General features: G+C 43.0%; 1 long non-coding RNA gene across 1 annotated transcript; it reads right to left on the bottom strand.

Moving 5' to 3' along the window:
- Nucleotides 1–3,969: 3,969 nt before the first annotated feature.
- Nucleotides 3,970–17,812, bottom strand: LOC129830907 (uncharacterized). Its single transcript, XR_008755650.1, has 4 exons — nucleotides 17,450–17,812; nucleotides 16,660–16,718; nucleotides 6,384–6,452; nucleotides 3,970–4,853 (listed from the first exon to the last, which is right to left on the bottom strand). It is a non-coding gene; the product is annotated as an uncharacterized LOC129830907 (long non-coding RNA).
- Between the last annotated feature and the right edge of the window lie 72 nt (nucleotides 17,813–17,884).

Raw genomic sequence — 17,884 nt, 5'->3', positions numbered from 1 at the left:
TGTGGATATATTGAAGCAACATCTCAAGACATCAGTCAGGAAGTTATTAAAGCTTGGTCAGAAATGGGTCTTCCTAATGGACAGTGACCCCAAGCATACTTCCAAAGTTGTGGGAAATAGCTTAAGGACAACAAAGTCAAGGTATTGGAGTGGCCATCACAAAGCCCTGACGTCAACCCTATAGAACATTTGTGGGCAGAACTGAAAAAGTGTGTGCGAGCAAGGAGGCCTACAAACCTGACTCCGTTATACCAGCTCTGTCAGGAGGAATGGGCCAAAATTCACCCAACTTATTGTGGGAAGCTTTTGCAAGGTTACCAGAAACATTTGACCCAAATAAAATAATTGAAAGGCAATACTACCAAATACTAATTGAGCGTATGTAAACTTCTGACCCACTCGGAATGTGATGAAAGAAATAAAAGCTAAAATAAATAATTCTGTACTTTTATGACATTTCACATTCTTAAAATAAAGTGATTTTACCTGACCTAAAACAGGGAATTTTTACTATGATTAAATGTCAGGAATTGTGAAAAACTGAGTTTAAATGTGTTTGGATAAGGTGTAAACTTCCGACTTCAACTGTATAAGGATTATTTGTGAGGATAACAAAGAGAGGAGCCTTTTCTGGGTGTTTGGAGTCGTACCTTGTGGGATTGGTAATCTGAGAAAGATTTAGGGAGTCCCGTTGTTTTAGGACCTGGTCAGGTGGTCCCATGGTGTTTATACTTGCATACTATTGTCTGTACAGATGAACATGGTACCTTCAGGCATTTGGAAATTGCTCCCAAGGATGAACCAGACTTGTGGAGGTCTACAATTTTTTTTCTGAGGTTTTGGCTGATTTCTTTAGATTTTCCCATGATGTCAAGCAAAGAGGCACTGAGTTTGAAGGTAGGCCTTGAAATACATCCACAGGTACACCTGAAATGGACTCAAATGATGTCAATTAGCCTATCAGAAGCTTCTAAAGCCATGACATCATTTTCTGGAATTTTCCAAGCTGTTTAAAGGCACAGTCAACTTAGTGTATGTAAACTTCTGATCCACTGGAATTGTGATACAGTGAATTATAAGTGAAATAATCTGTCTGTTAACAATTGTTGAAAAATGACTTGTGTCATGCACAAAGTAGATGTCCTAACCGACTTGCCAAAACAATGGTTTGTAGCAAGAAATTTGTGGAGTGATTGTAAAACGAGTTTTAATGACTCCAACCTAAGTGTATGTAAACTTCCGACTTCAACTGTTGGTATCAGTCTGGTGTTTTCTGTAATGACCTCACTGATCATTGTTTTACAGCCTGTGTTCGTAATGGCTGCACAGTGAAACGACCTGTCCTGATTTGTCATAGTCGCTTGCTAAAAAACTTTAATGAGCATGCCTTCATGAACTGGCCTCTGTAAAATGGTATAGAATCAGCTTGATCCCCTCTGTCGAAGACGCTTGGACCTTCTTTTTTTATATTTTCAGTGATATAGTTAACCCCGCCCCCATAAAGAAAATGAGAATTAAAAACAGATTTGACCACGATCTTGCAGAGTTACTCCACCGCATTTGGCGAAAGGCTCGGCACACTCACACTCAGGATGACTGGCTCTCATTCAGGCAAATGAGAAATAAGTGCACTCAGGCCATCCAGAAGCCAGATTAGTTACTTTAAGCAGCAGTTCTCTCTCTGTGGGTCTAACCCTAAGAAGTTCTGGAAAATGGTTAAAGGCCTGGAGATTAAATCCTCACAGCTGCTCATGTCCCTTAATGTTGATGTGGTTGTTACTGACAAGAAGCACATGGTTGAGCTCTTTAATCACCACTTCATTAAGTCACGATTCCTATTTGACTCAGCCATGTCTCCTTACCCGTCCAACATTTCCTCATCTCCCACCCCTTCTAATGCAACTATCCCCAATGCTTCTCCCTCTTTTTCCCCTGCCCCGCTACAAAGTTTCTCCCTGCAGGCAATCACTGAGTCCGAGGTGCCAAAGGAGCTCCTGAAACTTGACCCCAAAAAACCATCTGGGTCAGATGGTTTAGACCCTTTCTTCTTTAAGGTTGCTGCCACTATCATCGCCAACCCTATCTCTGACCTTTTTAACCTGTCTCTCCTTTCTGGGGAGGTTCCCATTGCTTGGAAGGCAGCCACGGTTGGTCCTTTATTTAGAGGGGGAGATCAAGCTGATCCTAACTGTTATAGGCCTATTTCTATTTTGCCCAGTTTATCAAAAGTGTTGGAAAAACTTGTCGATAATCAACTGACTGGCTTTCTTGATGCCTATTGTATTCTCTCTGGTATGCAATCTGGTTTCCACTCAGGTTATGGATGTGTCACTGCAACCTTAAAGGTCCTCAATGATGTCACCATTGCCCTTGATTGTAAGCAATGTTGCGCTGCTATTTTTATTGACTTGGCCAAAGCTTTTGATACAGTAGACCATTCCAGTATTGTGGGCTGGCTAAGGAGTATTGGTGTCTTTGGCCTGGTTTGCTAACTACCTCTCTCAAACAGTGCAGTGTATCAGAAAATCTGCTGTCTCAGCCACTGCTTGTCACCAAGGGAGTACCCCAAGGCTTCTCAATGTACATCAACAACATAGCTCAGGCAGCTCTCTCATCCATTTATATAGAGATGATACAGTCTTATACTCAGCTGGCCCCTCCCCAGATTTTGTGTTAAATGCTCTACAACAAAGCTTTCTTAGTGTCCAACAAGCTTTCTCTACCCTTAACCTTGTTCTGAACACCTCCAAAACAAAGGTAATGTGGTTTGGTAAGAAGAATGCCCCTCTCCCCACAGGTATGATTACTACCTCTGAGGGTTTAGAGCTTGAAGTAGTCACCTCATACAAGTACTTGGGAGTATGGCTAGACGGTGCACTGTCCTTCTCTCAGCACATATCAAAGCTGCAGCCTAAAGTTAAATCTAGACTTGGTTTCCTCTATTGTAATCGCGCCTCTTTCACCCTAGTTGCCAAACTAACACTGATTCAGATGACCATCCTACCCATGCTAGATTACGGAGACATAATTTTGAGATCGGCAGGTAAGGGTGCTCTCGAGCGACTAGATGCTCTTTATCATTCGGCCTTCAGATTTGCCCTCAATGCTCCTTATAGGACACATCACTGCACTCTATACTCCTCTGTAAACTGGTCATCTCTGTATACCCGTCGAAAGAACCACTGGTTGATGCTTATTTATAAAACCCTCTTAGGCCTCACTCCCCCCAATCTGAGATATCTACAGCAGCCCTCATCCTCCACATCCGTTCTGTTAAAGGTTCCCAAAGCACACACATCCCTGGGTTACTCCTCTTTTCAGTTCGCTGCAGCTAGCGACTGGAACGAGCTGCAACAAACACACAAACTGGACAGTTTTATCTCAATCATGGACCTATTACTGACAGTTGTGGCTGCTTCGCCTGATGTATTGTTGTTTCTACCTTCTTGCCCTTTGTGTTGTTGTCTTTGCCCAATAATGTTTGTACCATATTTTGTGCTGCTACCATGCTGTGTTGTTATTTTAGGTCTCTCTTTGTGTAGTGTTGTGTTGTCTCCCTTGTCGCGACGTGTGTTTTGTCTTAAATTTATATATATATATATAAAAACAATGTAAAAATTTGACCCAGCCCCCATCCTCGCAGGAGGCCTTTTGTCTTTTGGTAGCCCGTCATTGTAAATAAGAATTTGTTCTTAACTGACTTGCCTTGTTATATAAAGGTTAATTAAAAATAAAATACATGTGTTGGTGACACTCTGCTGTTCAGATGAAGGGAATTAAATAGTCTATAATACGCAGCACAGCAGCGCTCAACTCAGACAGCGGTGTGTTTAGGCTACTTCAGCTGCTGGCAAAATAATTCAAAGCCTGTACTTGACCACTCAGGATGTAACTTCCAAGTGTTATTAAAACAAACTCAGACAACCCCATAATGGAATCATTTACATAGTCGGCTTGTTTGTTCTATGTGAGATAAATATTCCTCTCAGACGCATTCAAGTTGCAAGAGCCATTGGAGGTTAACAGTTAATGCACAACAATTCTTAATGCAGTCGCGGGGAAACACTTTTGAAAGCAGTTTTGGCCTTTGTTAAAGATGGGGCTCCCAGTTTTACATTGTTAATACGTTTATTTCTCTACTCTTTCAGTTGCGCGTATGGCTTCGTTTTACAACCTGAGCTTCAAGCTTGGTTTAGGAGCAGCTGCGCAACAGAGCTCTTAAAGTGGCAACATCGTCTTAAAAGGTCAATGACATACTTTTTAATAGAAACAAATTCAAATGTTTTGAGTGAATAATACAGTGAACAAAAATATAAACGCAACATGTAAAGTGTCGGTCCCATGTTTCATGAGAAAAAAAAAAAATCCCAGAAATGTTCCATATGCACAAAAATATTATTTTCTCACATTTTGTGCACAAATTAGTTTACATCCCTGTTAGTGGGCATTTCTCCTTTGCCAAGATAGTCCACCCCCCCTGACACGTGTGGAATATTAAGAAGCTGATTAAACAGCATTCACAGGTGCACCTTGTAATGGGGACAATGAAAGGCCACTTAAAAAAGTGCAGTTTTTGTCACACAACACAATCTCACAGATGTCTCAAGTTTTGAGGGAACGCCAATTGGCAAGCTGACTGCAGAGATGTCCACCAGAGCTGTTGCCAGAGAATTTATTGTTAATTTGTCTACCATAAACTTCCTCCAACTTTGTTTTAGAGAATTTGGCAGAACTTCCAACCGGCCTCACAACAGAACACGTGTAACCACGCCAGACCAGGACCTCCACATCCGGCTTCTTCACCTGCGGAGATCGTCTGAGGGGGGTCCTTCTACATAAGGATCCCGGACCACCTAAGCAAGAGGACTGGAATTGGTCAAACTCGCAGTTTAATACATGTACAAAATGAACCTTTTTCCCTAAAAGCATGATAGTCATGACTGTCTTACATAAAAGGGGAGGTTAACTTGACCCGAGACAATCAATTTGAGATCGACTTAAATTTCAGTCATAGGATTTTTTGTTGTTGCTTTAAGACACCAATCATTAAACCCTGTCATTGTCTGAGCCATTGCCTCTGACATGAAAGAAGGCAGTGAATTGCTTATCTGTTTTGTGCATTGTAAAATTCTACCAGTAGGTGACGGCAGTCAGTCATTGTCACTAGGGAAGCTGATTTAGAAAATAGTGACCTCAAGTCTTTATTGTTGGATGGTGTTCACATAAAAATAGATGAGTCTGTATAGCAAAATTACAGAACACATGAAATTATGAATTACTGAGGTGATTTGTTGAAAGACTATTGACCTACCCAGACAATAGACTTATACATGTTGGTCCCTAATAGCGATGGTGTGCCAAATATCTCCAATGTTTCCTATACCCCCATTTCCCATTGTATAAAAGCAGGTTATGAATTGTATCTATAATGTAGCCTACATGTGACAAAGGTGGCTTAGTGACATCCTGGAAACTATGAGCTATTTGAATGTTGACTAAAATTGGTGATCCTGTTATGTGATGTACCTCTCTGGAATGGGGAAATATGGTTGCTATTTTGTTTCTTCAGTTTGGCAAGGGCCAACATACCTTTGGCTCGTAGAGGGTGAGAACATTCCAGAATGTTTATCAAAACAATGTCTAATGATAAAAACAATGGGCTCTCTGTTTATAACATTTCCATTTAACAGCAAATGTTTTAATCTCTCTTTTCATTGTTCTGTGGTGAATGTTACTGTCCTGTTTTGTTTGTTTGCTATCACATTCAAAACACATGCAGCACACACTGGCTATCAGTCTTTAGACAGCAGCCACCATTTGGGGAAACAGTTATACATTTAAGCAATAAGGCCCAAGTATATGGCCAATATACCACGGCTAAGGGCTGTTCTTATGCACGACGCAATGCCTGGACACAGCCCTTAGCCGTTGTCACGCCCTGACCTTAGAGATCCTTATTATTCTCTATGTTTGGTTAGGTCAGGGTGTGCCTCGGGTGGGAAATTCTATGTTTTCTGTTTCTTTGTTTTTGGCAGAGTGTGGTTCCCAATCAGAGGCAGCTGTCTATCGTTGTCTCTGATTGGGGATCATACTTCGGCAGCCCTTTTTCCCACCATTAGGTTGTGGGATCTTGTTTTCTGTTTAGTTACTGTTGCCTGACAGAACTGTGCATTTTTGTTTTTTATTTTGTTTGAGTGTTTTTTTGGAATTAAAATCATGAACACTTTCCACGTTGCGCCTTAGTCTAATCTTTCTACCACCAACGAGAGTCGTTGCAGCCGTGGTATGTTGGCCATATACCACAAACCCCCGAGGTGCCTTATTGCTATTATAAACTGGTTACCAATGTAATTAGAGCAGTAAAAATAAATGTTTTGTCATACCCGTTGTATATGGTCTGATATACCACAGCTGTCAGCCAATCAGCATTCAGGGCTCGAACCACCGAGTTTCTAAATTGTAATAATAGCAGAAAACAGACCATAGTGTGAAATACAAGTGTGAAGTTAGTTTGTTCACGCACGTTCTCTCCCTTCTTGCCAACGGCTCCCTGTGGGCCCTTGATACCTCGACCACCCTGTAAGAAACATCATTATCTTCATCAACATCATCAGCAGCACTGATATAACACAGCTGTCAGCCAATCCGCATTCAGGGCTTGAACCACCCAGTTTATAATACTGAATAGCTCACCTGCTCTAAGCACATGTTTTAGTCACATTTCCCAGATGGGCCAAACTTCTGACTATGCAGCATTTTCCAGCCAGGTTGACTCTAATTTTCCTGAAATAAACAGGATTACTGATTGCATAACTGGTTAATGCATTTCTAATTTGTTCAAACAAAGAAACATTCTGCAAATCTCCTCAATTACTAGAGTTTAGATGTAACCTCAAGCTCCCAACTACAGATGTAGGATCAGCTTATCCTACACTAATTCAATCCTAAAACCATTCTATAAAAAATGATGTAAAAATGTCAACCTTAGATCAATGGTTTGGGACAACCACTAACCTGTAGCTGATAGGCGTTGAACTTTGACACTGGGAAGAAACACTTTTAGACTAGACGGCTACTGAGGGTCACCTAAATGAGGTCAACCTTTACCTGAGAAAAAACACCTTTAAATTACCTGCCTTTATTTTTTCAGCTAATTCCCCGCAATTCTACACATTTTGCCATTGAGTGGAGGCAAATGTTTGCTGTTTTTAATATGATAACTGAACAATGGGCCCCACCATGGTCAGTAATTCGACCATGCTTACTAAAAGTTTAGATAGCTGGTCACGAGACTAATTTACGTTTACTAATTTTACAAATGTATGTCTAGCTGACATGGGCTAATTGAGTGACTGCTGATGCACAACCAAGTTTCAAAATTGTGTATTATATTATTCTAACTCTCAACAGTAAGTTGAGACCCCAAAAAATGACAAAATAAATATATATATTATTAAATGTTTGTCAAATCTGTCTGTGAACATACAGAAGGCAGGGCAGTTTCCTGTATCTGTTCAGACCCACTCCATTCTGTGGTTCATTGAACCTCATTATTTTGACTATCGATACTAAAATAAAAATGTAAACATCATGGGCCCACCATAATTCTTATTTACTCTTAGGAACGTTTAGTAGGGTCATCATAAATAAGGTTTAACATCTGTTTTGTGCTGTTGTATTCACTTTTATTCTGCATAATGCAATGCATTTGAGTCCTTAAACACACTGAATACACTGAATACACTGAATTAATCTGTAAAGGCCATGGAAGCTAGCCTACTCTTCACAGACTTTCTTAATAGTCTTCGGTGAGGGACAGCAGTCACTAATTCCCTGAAAGATGAGATCAGACAGATATGACAATTCATTGAACCCCAAAGTCAAATTAGATAGGGAAAGTCCCACAAGAATGAAAGGCTGACCTCCCTTTCTGACCCCACTGATCACTAATGTTGATAATGTCACTATGACCTGATCCCAAAGGTCAGGAACCAGTTGTCTCTCTGGGAGGTATGGATCATAGAGTTTACAAAGTTTGTTCGAGTGGTTACCTCCATCAAATTATATTTTTGTATTTTGGAGGAGGCAACACGGGGAGGCTTTTTTTGCAGGAAATCCCATAATTATTTTGCTTAGCAGTCAGGATTTGGAAGGAGTAGAAAGCTGCCTTTAGACACTGCTCCTAGGTCTGTGTTTACAGACAACTTTGGTACAGTTTAGACAAAATAAATGGGACACTTAGGGTTACGTCTCTGCTGCCCAGCTGGCATGGATAGCATAGCAGCTGCGGGAACAGGGGTCCCATGACTGGCATTAGGGGGCCGGAGATGGACTTTAGACCTCAATGATACAATACAAGGAGTTTTCATAGCAACGTCCTCTGGCCTCTGGGATTTTTCCACGACGACAGCTCGTCAAAACTGTAGCTTCCCTCAGGCAACTGGCAACTTGGGCTCCTTAGTGGCGCAGCGGTCGAAGGCACTACATCTCAGTGCTAAAGGCGTCACTACAGACCCTGGTTGATTCCAGGCTGTATCACAACCGGCCGTGATTGGGAGTCCCATAGGGCGGCGCACAATTGGTTCAGCATTATCCGGGTTAGGGTTTGGCCGGGGTAGGCCATCGTTGTAAATGAGAATTTGTTCTTAACTGACTTTCCTAGTTAAATAAAGATAAAACAATAATTATTGCAAGCTCTGCTATTGCTAGAATTCGGGAATACTAGTACCGGTAGTCAGTTATCTACTCTACATACACAACCAAACAGCAATGAGATATATGAATGCATCTTGGGAATATGGACCTGTAAACAGAGAGATACAATAGGCTGAAATATCAATATGAATATTTATTATCTTGGCTGTCTGCCCTGGAGTTGCCGTACATGTTGAGTTGGTGACATTGTGGTATATGGGGAGGATGCAACTACAGATGATGACAAGCTCATAAGACAGGTGTTCACCACATTGAACCAACACACCTCTCTAATGTCAATGCCACCCTGAATCTCCCAGAACTGTCCTCGATAGGTCCACTCCACCATCAGTCTCCCACTAGACTGCCACATGTCTGGAGGCCATTCAACAGCTACAATCCCATCTGGAAACTGCTGGCGTGCATTGCCCTCATATGTACCTATTTTGCTACCACCCATGGCTGGCCAGCCCATGTGACACCTGAACTGCATGTGAAGAATGAGCTCTCATGCTGTGGGGACTAATGCAATGCAGGGCTCTATGCTGACATTTGTTTCAAGGATCACATGTTCTTCTAAGGAGCATAATGAAAAATATTTAAGGTATAAATGATAAGAATTGCCAGCAATTACAATATACAGGATTCAGGAGCACCAGAAAAATCTATTTGTAAGATTGAGATATAGCCTACATTCGGCCTATATGCATCTCTCAAAGAAGCTCTCCCTTTCTTTCTATGCCACCAAGTGTTGCATGCATACTACTGGTAAAATTACAACAAAGATAATGATAACTATCATCCGTGGTTACCAGGTTGCGCTAGCTAATGCTGTAACATGACTGAACATGGTTAGCGGCTGGTGAGTAGTTTAAGAACGGCCCGCTACACGCTTTATGAACTTAAAACGCGGTCCTGCCAACCTGCGATAGGAAGAAAGAAACGTTGTGGTGGTATTGTGGGTCATACGATTTGAACGGTTTGGGCTAGAAAGAAGCCGTTTCGCTGTAGTAATGGTGAACGCATGACGTCACGAATTTGCGTGATTTTATTCCTTATGGCACTCAGAGGCTGTGGGACAGTGAAGTAATAATTACAACAATTATTTTCTGGGTGATTTTTTTCTAGGCGTACTGGTGCTGCCACATTCAAATCTCAAGTCGCATAGCGTAATATTTAGGAGTATATGCGACCAAAATGCACTGTAGACCTTTGCATTGGGCTGGGAAACTGTAATCCAAATATCCCTATAATGACATAATGCCATCTACGGCCAACAAGAGGCCCTTATGCTGTATGACACACAATACTATTAGAAATAGGAAAATCACTCACATCTGAGATAACCTGTGTGGTAATCATTTGCTAATAAATTGAAATAAAATAAAAGGTTGATATCAGTTTGTGGGTTTGTCTTTTTATTATACAGTTAATGAAGCAAACCATGTTGAAGGATTCCAGATCTGACTTCTACGGCTACATGCCGTCATGAAATGGATTAGTGCAAGCCCTACCCTTGTAAGGAAGGTAGGCCTTAATGATGACATGCACAAGAGGGACATTATTAGCAAATAGCACTGTCATGAGGGTGTGCAAAAATTATGATTATTATTTTTTGTACTTTTACCCATTTTCTCTCCCCAATTTGTAGTTACTGTCTTGTCTCCTCAGTGCAACTCCCCTACGGACTCGGGAGAGGAACGCATCCTCCGAAACACGACCCTGCCAAACCGCACTGCTTCTTGACAGACTGATCGCTTAACCCAGAAGCCAGCCACATCAATGTGTCAGAGAAAAAACCCTTCGGCTAGCGACCAGCCCAACACGAGGAGTTGCTAGAGATCCTCAGACAGTGCCTCAGACTGTTGTGCCACTCCAAAGGCCCTGCAGAATGTAGTCTTTGAAGGTTATTTGATTCAAAGTAATTAATTTAATTAACAAAATAAATAAATAATTTTAAAAAATCTTGAAATTAAGTAGCAATTTGTTGCTTCATTATGCACTATATATACAAAGGTATGTGGACACCCCTTCAATTAGTGGATTCGGCTATTTCTGTCACACCCGTTGATGACAGGTGTATAAAATCGAGCACACAGTCATGCAATCTCCATAGACAAACATTGGCAGTAGAATGGCCTTCCTGAAGAGCTCAGTGACGTTCAACGTGGCACCGTCATAGGATGCCACAGATGGCCGCCTCGCTTCGCGTTCCTAAGAAAATATGCAGTATTTTGTTTTTTTATGTGTTATTCCTTACAATGGTACCCCAGGTAATCTTAGGTTTCATTACATACAGTCGGGAGGAACTACTGAATATAAGAGCAACGTCAACTCACCATCGTTACAACCAGGAATATGACTTTCCCGAAACGGATCCAGTGTTTTTCCTTCCACCCAATACAATGGATCTGATCCCAGCCGGCGACCCTAAGCGACCTCGTAAAAGGGGCAGACGAGGCGGTCTCCTGGTCAGGCTTCGGAGACGGGCACATCGCGCTCCACTCCCTAGCATACTACTCCCCAATGTCCAGTCTCTTGACAATAAGGTTGATGAAATCCGAGCAAGGTAACATTTCAGAGAGACATCAGAGATTGTAACGTTCTCTGCTTCACGGAAACATGGCTCACTCAAGAGATGCTAACGGAGTCGGTGCAGCCAGCTGGTTTCTTCACGCATCGCGCCGACAGAAACAAACATCTTTCTGGTAAGAAGAGGGGCGGGGGTGTATGCCTTATGATTAACGAGACGTGGTGTGATCATAACAACATACAGGAACTCAAGTCATTCTGTTCAACCTGATCTAGAATTCCTCACAATCAAATGTCGACCGCATTATCTACCAAGGGAATTCTCTTTGATTATAATCACAGCCGTATATATTCCCCCCCAAGCAGACACATCGATGGCCCTGAACGAACTTTATCTGACTCTTTGTAAACTGGAAACCACACACCCTGAGGCTGCATTCATCGTAGCTGGTGATTTTAACAAGGCTAATCTGAAAATAAAACTCCCTAAAGTCTATCAGCATATCGATTGTGCTACCAGGGCTGGGAAAAACCTTGGATCATTGTTATACTAACTTCCGCGACGCATATAAGGCCCTCCCCCGCCCTCCTTTCGGAAAAGCTGACCATGACTCCATTTTGTTGCTTCCAGCCTACAAACAGAAACTAAAACAACAAGCTCCCTCGCTCAGGTCTGTTCAACGCTGGTCCGACCAATCTGATTCCACACTTCAAGACTGCTTCGATCACGTGGATTGGGATATGTTCCGCATTGCGTCCAACAACAATATTGACGAATACGCTGATTCGGTGAGTGAGTTCATTAGAAAGTGCATTGACGATGTCGTACCCACAGCAACGATTAAAACATTCCCAAACCAGAAACCGTGGATTGATGGCAGCATTCGCGTGAAACTGAAAGCGCGAACCACTGCTTTTAACCAGGGCAAGGTGACCGGAAACATGACCGAATACAAACAGTGTAGCTATTCTCTCCACAAGGCAATCAAACAAGCTAAGTCCCAGTATAGAGACAAAGTAGAGTCACAATTCAACAGCTCAGACACAAGAGGTATGTGGCAGGGTCTACAGTCAATCACGGATTACAAAAAGAAAACCAGCCCCGTCGCGGACCAGGATGTCTTGCTTCCAGACAGGCTAAATAACTTTTTTGCTCGCTTTGAGGACAATACAGTGCCACTGACACGGCCCGCTACCAAAACCTGCAGGCTCTCCTTCACTGCAGCCGAGGTGAGTAAAACATTTAAACGTGTTAACCCTCGCAATGCTGCAGGCCCAGACGGCATTCCCAGCCGCGTCCTCAGAGCATGCGCAGACCAGCTGGCTGGTGTGTTTATGGACATATTCAATCAATCCTTATCCCAGTCTGCTGTTCCCACATGCTTCAAGAGGGCCACCATTGTTCCTGTTCCCAAGAAAGCTAAGGTAACTGAGCTAAACGACTACCGCCCCGTAGCACTCACTTCCGTCATCATGAAGTGCTTTGAGAGACTAGTCAAGGACCATATCACCTCCACCCTACCTGACACCCTAGACCCACTCCAATTTGCTTACCGACCCAATAGGTCCACAGACGACGCAATCGCAACCACACTGCACACTGTCCTAATCCATCTGGACAAGAGGAATACCTATGTGAGAATGCTGTTCATCAACTACAGCTAAGCATTTATACCATAGTACCCTCCAAACTCGTCATCAAGCTCGAGACCCTGCCCTGTGCAACTGGGTCCTGGACTTCCTGACGGGCCGCCCCCAGGTGGTGAGGGTAGGTAACAACATCTCCACCCCGCTGATCCTCAACACCGGGGCCCCACAAGGGTGCGTTCTGAGCCCTCTCCTGTACTCCCTGTTCACCTACGACTGCGTGGCCATGCACGACTCCAACTCAATCATCAAGTTTGCGGACGACACTACAGTGGTAGGCTTAATTACCAACAACGAGACGGCCTACAGGGAGGAGGTGAGGGCCCTCGGAGTGTGGTGTCAGGAAAATAACCTCACACTTAACGTCAACAAAACAAAGGAGATGATTGTGGACTTCAGGAAACAGCAGAGGGAGCACCCCCCTATCCACATCGACGGGACAGTAGTGGAGAAGGTGGAAAGTTTTAAGTTCCTCGGTGTACACATCACGGACAAACTGAATTGGTCCACCCACACAGATAGCGTTGTGAAGAAGGCGCAGCAGCGCCTCTTCAACCTCAGGTGGCTGAAGAAATTCGGCTTGTCACCAAAAGCACTCACAAACTTCTACAGATGCACAATCGGGAGCATCCTGTCCGGCTGTATCACCGCCTGGTACGGCAACTGCTCCGCCCACAACCGTAAGGCTCTCCAGAGGGTAGTGAGGTCTGCACAACGCATCACCGGGGGCAAACTACCTGCCCTCCAGGACACCTACACCACCCGATGTCACAGGAAGGCCATAAAGATCATCAAGGACAACAACCACCCAAGCCACTGCCTGTTCACCCCGCTATCATCCAGAAGGCGAGGTCAGTACAGGTACATCAAAGCAGGGACCGAGAGACTGAAAAACAGCTTCTATCTCAAGGCCATCAGACTGTTAAACAGCCACCACTAACATTTAGTGGCCGCTGCCAACATACTGACTCAACTCCAGCCACTTTAATAATGGGAATTGATGGAAATTATGTAAAAATGTACCACTAGCCACTTTAAACAATGCCACTTAATATAATGTTTACATACCCTACATTACTCATCTCATATGTATATGTATAAATTGCACTCTATATCATCTACTGCATCTTGCCATCTTTATGTAATACATGTATCACTAGCCACTTGTACTGCATTGTCGGAACTAGAAGCACAAGCATTTCGCTACACTCGCATTAACATCTGCTAACCATGTGTATGTGACACATAAAATTTGATTTGATATGATTTGATTCCAACCAGTCAGTTCTTCAAATTTCTTTGGATATGTAATAAATGTGGAAGTGTTGCCACTAGCCTAGGAGAGAGCAAACAGATGGAGCTGTCTGCCACTATAAGGCACAGGACCATATGGCGTTCACAGAGCGCTTTGTACACCACAATGTCAGTCGGAACGGTCCAGAACCGCTCAAAGTCCCCCATATAGGGGACTTAACATCTGACAGGTTAACCACACAAGACTTTTCTAGATTCTCAGTCCACACTGCCCTTTCACACCTGGATAAAAGGAAAACCTATGTGAGAATGCTATTCATTGACTACAGCTCAGTGTTCAACACCATAGTGCCCTCAAAGCTCACCACTAAGCTAAGGAGCCTGGGACTAAACACCTCCCTCTGCAACTGGATCCTGGACTTCCTGACGGGCCGCACCCAGGTGGTAAGGGTAGGTAACAACACATCCGTCATGATGATCCTCAACACGGGGGAGTGCTCAAGGGGTGCGTGCTTAGTCCCTTCCTGTACTCCCTGTTCACTCATGACTGCACGGCCAGGTACAACTCCAACAACATCATCAAGTTTACCGATGACACAACAGTGGTAGGCCTGATCACCAACAACGACGAGACAGCTTATAGGGTGGAGGTCAGAGACATGTCCGTGTGCCAGGACAACAACCTCTCCCTCAACGTGATCAAGACAAAGGAGATGATCGTAGACTACAGGAAAAGGAGGGCTGAGCTCGCCCCCATTCTCATCGACGAGGCTGTAGTGGAGCAGGTTGAGAGCTTCAAGTTCCTTGGCGTCCACATCACCAACAAACTAACATGGTCCAAGCACACCAAGACAGTCGTGAAGAGGGCAAGGCAAAAACCTATTCCCCCTCAAGAGACTGAAAAGATTTGGCATGGGTCCTCAGATCCTTAAAAGGTTCTACAGCTGCACTATTGAGAGCATCCTGACTGGTTGCATCACTGCCTGGTATGGCAACTGCTCGGCCTCCGAACGCAAGGCACTACAGAGGGTAGTGCGTAAGGCCCAGTACATCACTGGGGCCAAGTTTCCTGCCATCCAGGACCTCAATACCAGGCGGTGTCAGAGGAAGGCCCTAAACATTCTCAGACTCCAGCCACCCTAGTCATAGACTGTTCTCTCTGCCACCGCATGGCAAGCGGTACTGGAGCACCAGGTCTAGGTCCAAGAGGCTTCTAACCAGTCATAAGCCACAAGACTCCTGAACAGCTAATCAAATGGCTACCCAGACTATTTGAAATTGACCCCCCCCCCCATTTTATATTTTATGTTGTTGCTACTCTGTTATTATCTATGCATAGTCACTTTAATAACTTTACATACAAGTACATATTACCTCAATTACCTCGACTAACCGGTGCCACCGCACATTGACTCTGTACCGGTAACCCCTGTATATAGTCTTGCTATTGTTATTTTACTTCTGCTCTTTAATTATTTGTAACTTTTTTTTTTTTTTCTTAAAACTGCATTGTTGGTTAAGGGCTTGTAAGTAAGCATTTCACTGTAAGGTCTACACCTGTTGTATTTGGCGCATATGACAAATCAAACTTGATTTGATTCTATTCCCTTTTGTAATGAGAACGGGGGGTATTCTATCCCTCAAACCAGTGAACCTCTTGAGTGAAAACAAGGAAAGAGTGATTCCCTAAAATCATGAAGAACATTCCTAACGGGCACTTTTTTACATGTATTTTTTTTACATTCGACAAGTTAGGCATATGTCCACAACATACAGTACTTTCTAAATGTTATCAGAGGCAGACGATTAGACAGGATAAGTCTAGGTAAGTGGGCTAGGGTTAGAATGTTGACGTTGTGTTGCAGCATCACAATGGCATCCAGGCAGCAGCTCCACATCAGGCAGAGTCCTATGCTCAATCAGGCAAATCTAGTTAAGTACTTGTAGATGGACAGACTAGGGATTCATCCCAAATTTCACCCTATTACCTATATAGTGCACTACATTTTACCGAGGCCCATGTGCACTATGGGCCCTGGTCAAAAGTAGTGCACTTCATAGGGGATATGGTCCATTTGGGACAGAGCCTAGGTCTAGAACTAGACAGTAGCTGACAAACCAGAGATGTAGGACTCCTACAGTAGTAGATGTTTATATGTTGACCTACATGTATTGCACGACCTTTGATCAGCTATAGGGTTAACCCACAAAACATGATGAAGGTGAAAACGTATAAATAAAGATTGAAAAACTCCTATAACAAGCTAAATCTGATTGTGTGTCATGGATTTTATGACATTTGACCAACTGCTTGCTCAAAGGATATTTTGGATATATTGATAATCCCATCTGTATCAATTTAATTGTCTTGGACAGCACTTTGTATTCTACCATCACATTTAGTGCATCATACTGTTCTAGGTTTGTAAGGACAGCCATAGATTAAGTTATATGAATAAGAATCAACATGGTCTGTTATGTCCCAAGTCCCGTGGTTGTCCTAAGAAGCCTCTATAGACTTAAGTGTCTTACTCTTCTTGGCTCCTCTCCTTGGCTCCTCTCATTGACTCCTTTTCTTCAACTGCACTGATCTGAAAAGACATGACAGAAGCATATTAAGGGATTTGTCCTCATCCATCCATTTTCTTCTTCTTTGTTTCTGCATATGATGGTTGATAAGTTATTATCATAATAAGGACGTTGTCCTTAAAATACTTAATAAGAGTCTATTGATGCACACATGCGTCAATCTAATTAACATAATACACAAATGTCCATCAAAATCTGTCAGTTTAAAATAGAGACATCTGCATGGGCTGCGTCTCAATCTAGAACATCGCTGGTGCCGGCCTTCCCGAAAATCGGTCTTCTCACAAAAACGTACGTAGCGTTTTTGGTTTGGCCTAGTAACTATGACCCCACTCTCACACCGTTCTGCTCTACGACCCCCACTCATCTGAAGGTAACCCAGAACCATTTTTGTGCCAGAAAATATATTTATTTCCTGAGCTTTCTTATATCTCCTAGATATAGGACAGACATTTCAAAATCTTATTCCTCATGATTTCTTCTTTTTCTTTTTTTACATATCATAACGTGTTATTCAATGCGTTTCTATGTGCTATAATAGTAAAGGCCAAATTCAATAAATGCAGATAGCAAGCTTGCTTCGCCCTCATCTTGGTGCTAGGAAGCAGGCTACATAGTGCTAGGTGTCCTTTTTTTTAAACAGGCAAGTCAGTTAAAAACTAATTCTTATTTACAATGATGGCCTTGGAACAGTGGGTTAACTGCCTTGTTCAGGGGCAGAACAGATGTTTACCTCGTCAGCTCGGGGATTTGATCTAGAAACCTTTCGGTTACTGGTCCAACAGCTCTGGGCTACCTGTCGCCGGCTAAATGCAGTAGGGGCTGGAAGCTATCGTGAGCTTCGATTGGTCAATAGCACGGCGATGTCGCGGAGTACACGATGTATGTATTGAACAAAAGTTCGGCTTTCAAATTTTGGTCCTAAACTGGTCACGGTCCCCCGCCCACTTTGCTTCCCAACCAACTTCGTTCCCCCTTCATTTAAAATGAATGGGCTCTCTTATTTCGTCGTCCCCAATGTGCTGGATGGATTTCCGGTGTGAGGCTACGTACTGCCTATGGGGAATTATTCAGCAAAGAAAAATGTATCCTCTCCTGTAGCTCAGTCAAAGGGTTGTTTGATTTGTTTTTAAATGCGTTGTTGTGCACTGAAGTTTTGGTTAAAATA

This window comes from Salvelinus fontinalis, chromosome 32, assembly GCF_029448725.1.
Source record: "Salvelinus fontinalis isolate EN_2023a chromosome 32, ASM2944872v1, whole genome shotgun sequence".
Taxonomy (NCBI): domain Eukaryota; kingdom Metazoa; phylum Chordata; class Actinopteri; order Salmoniformes; family Salmonidae; genus Salvelinus; species Salvelinus fontinalis.
This window is presented reverse-complemented; position numbering and strand designations above follow the sequence as displayed.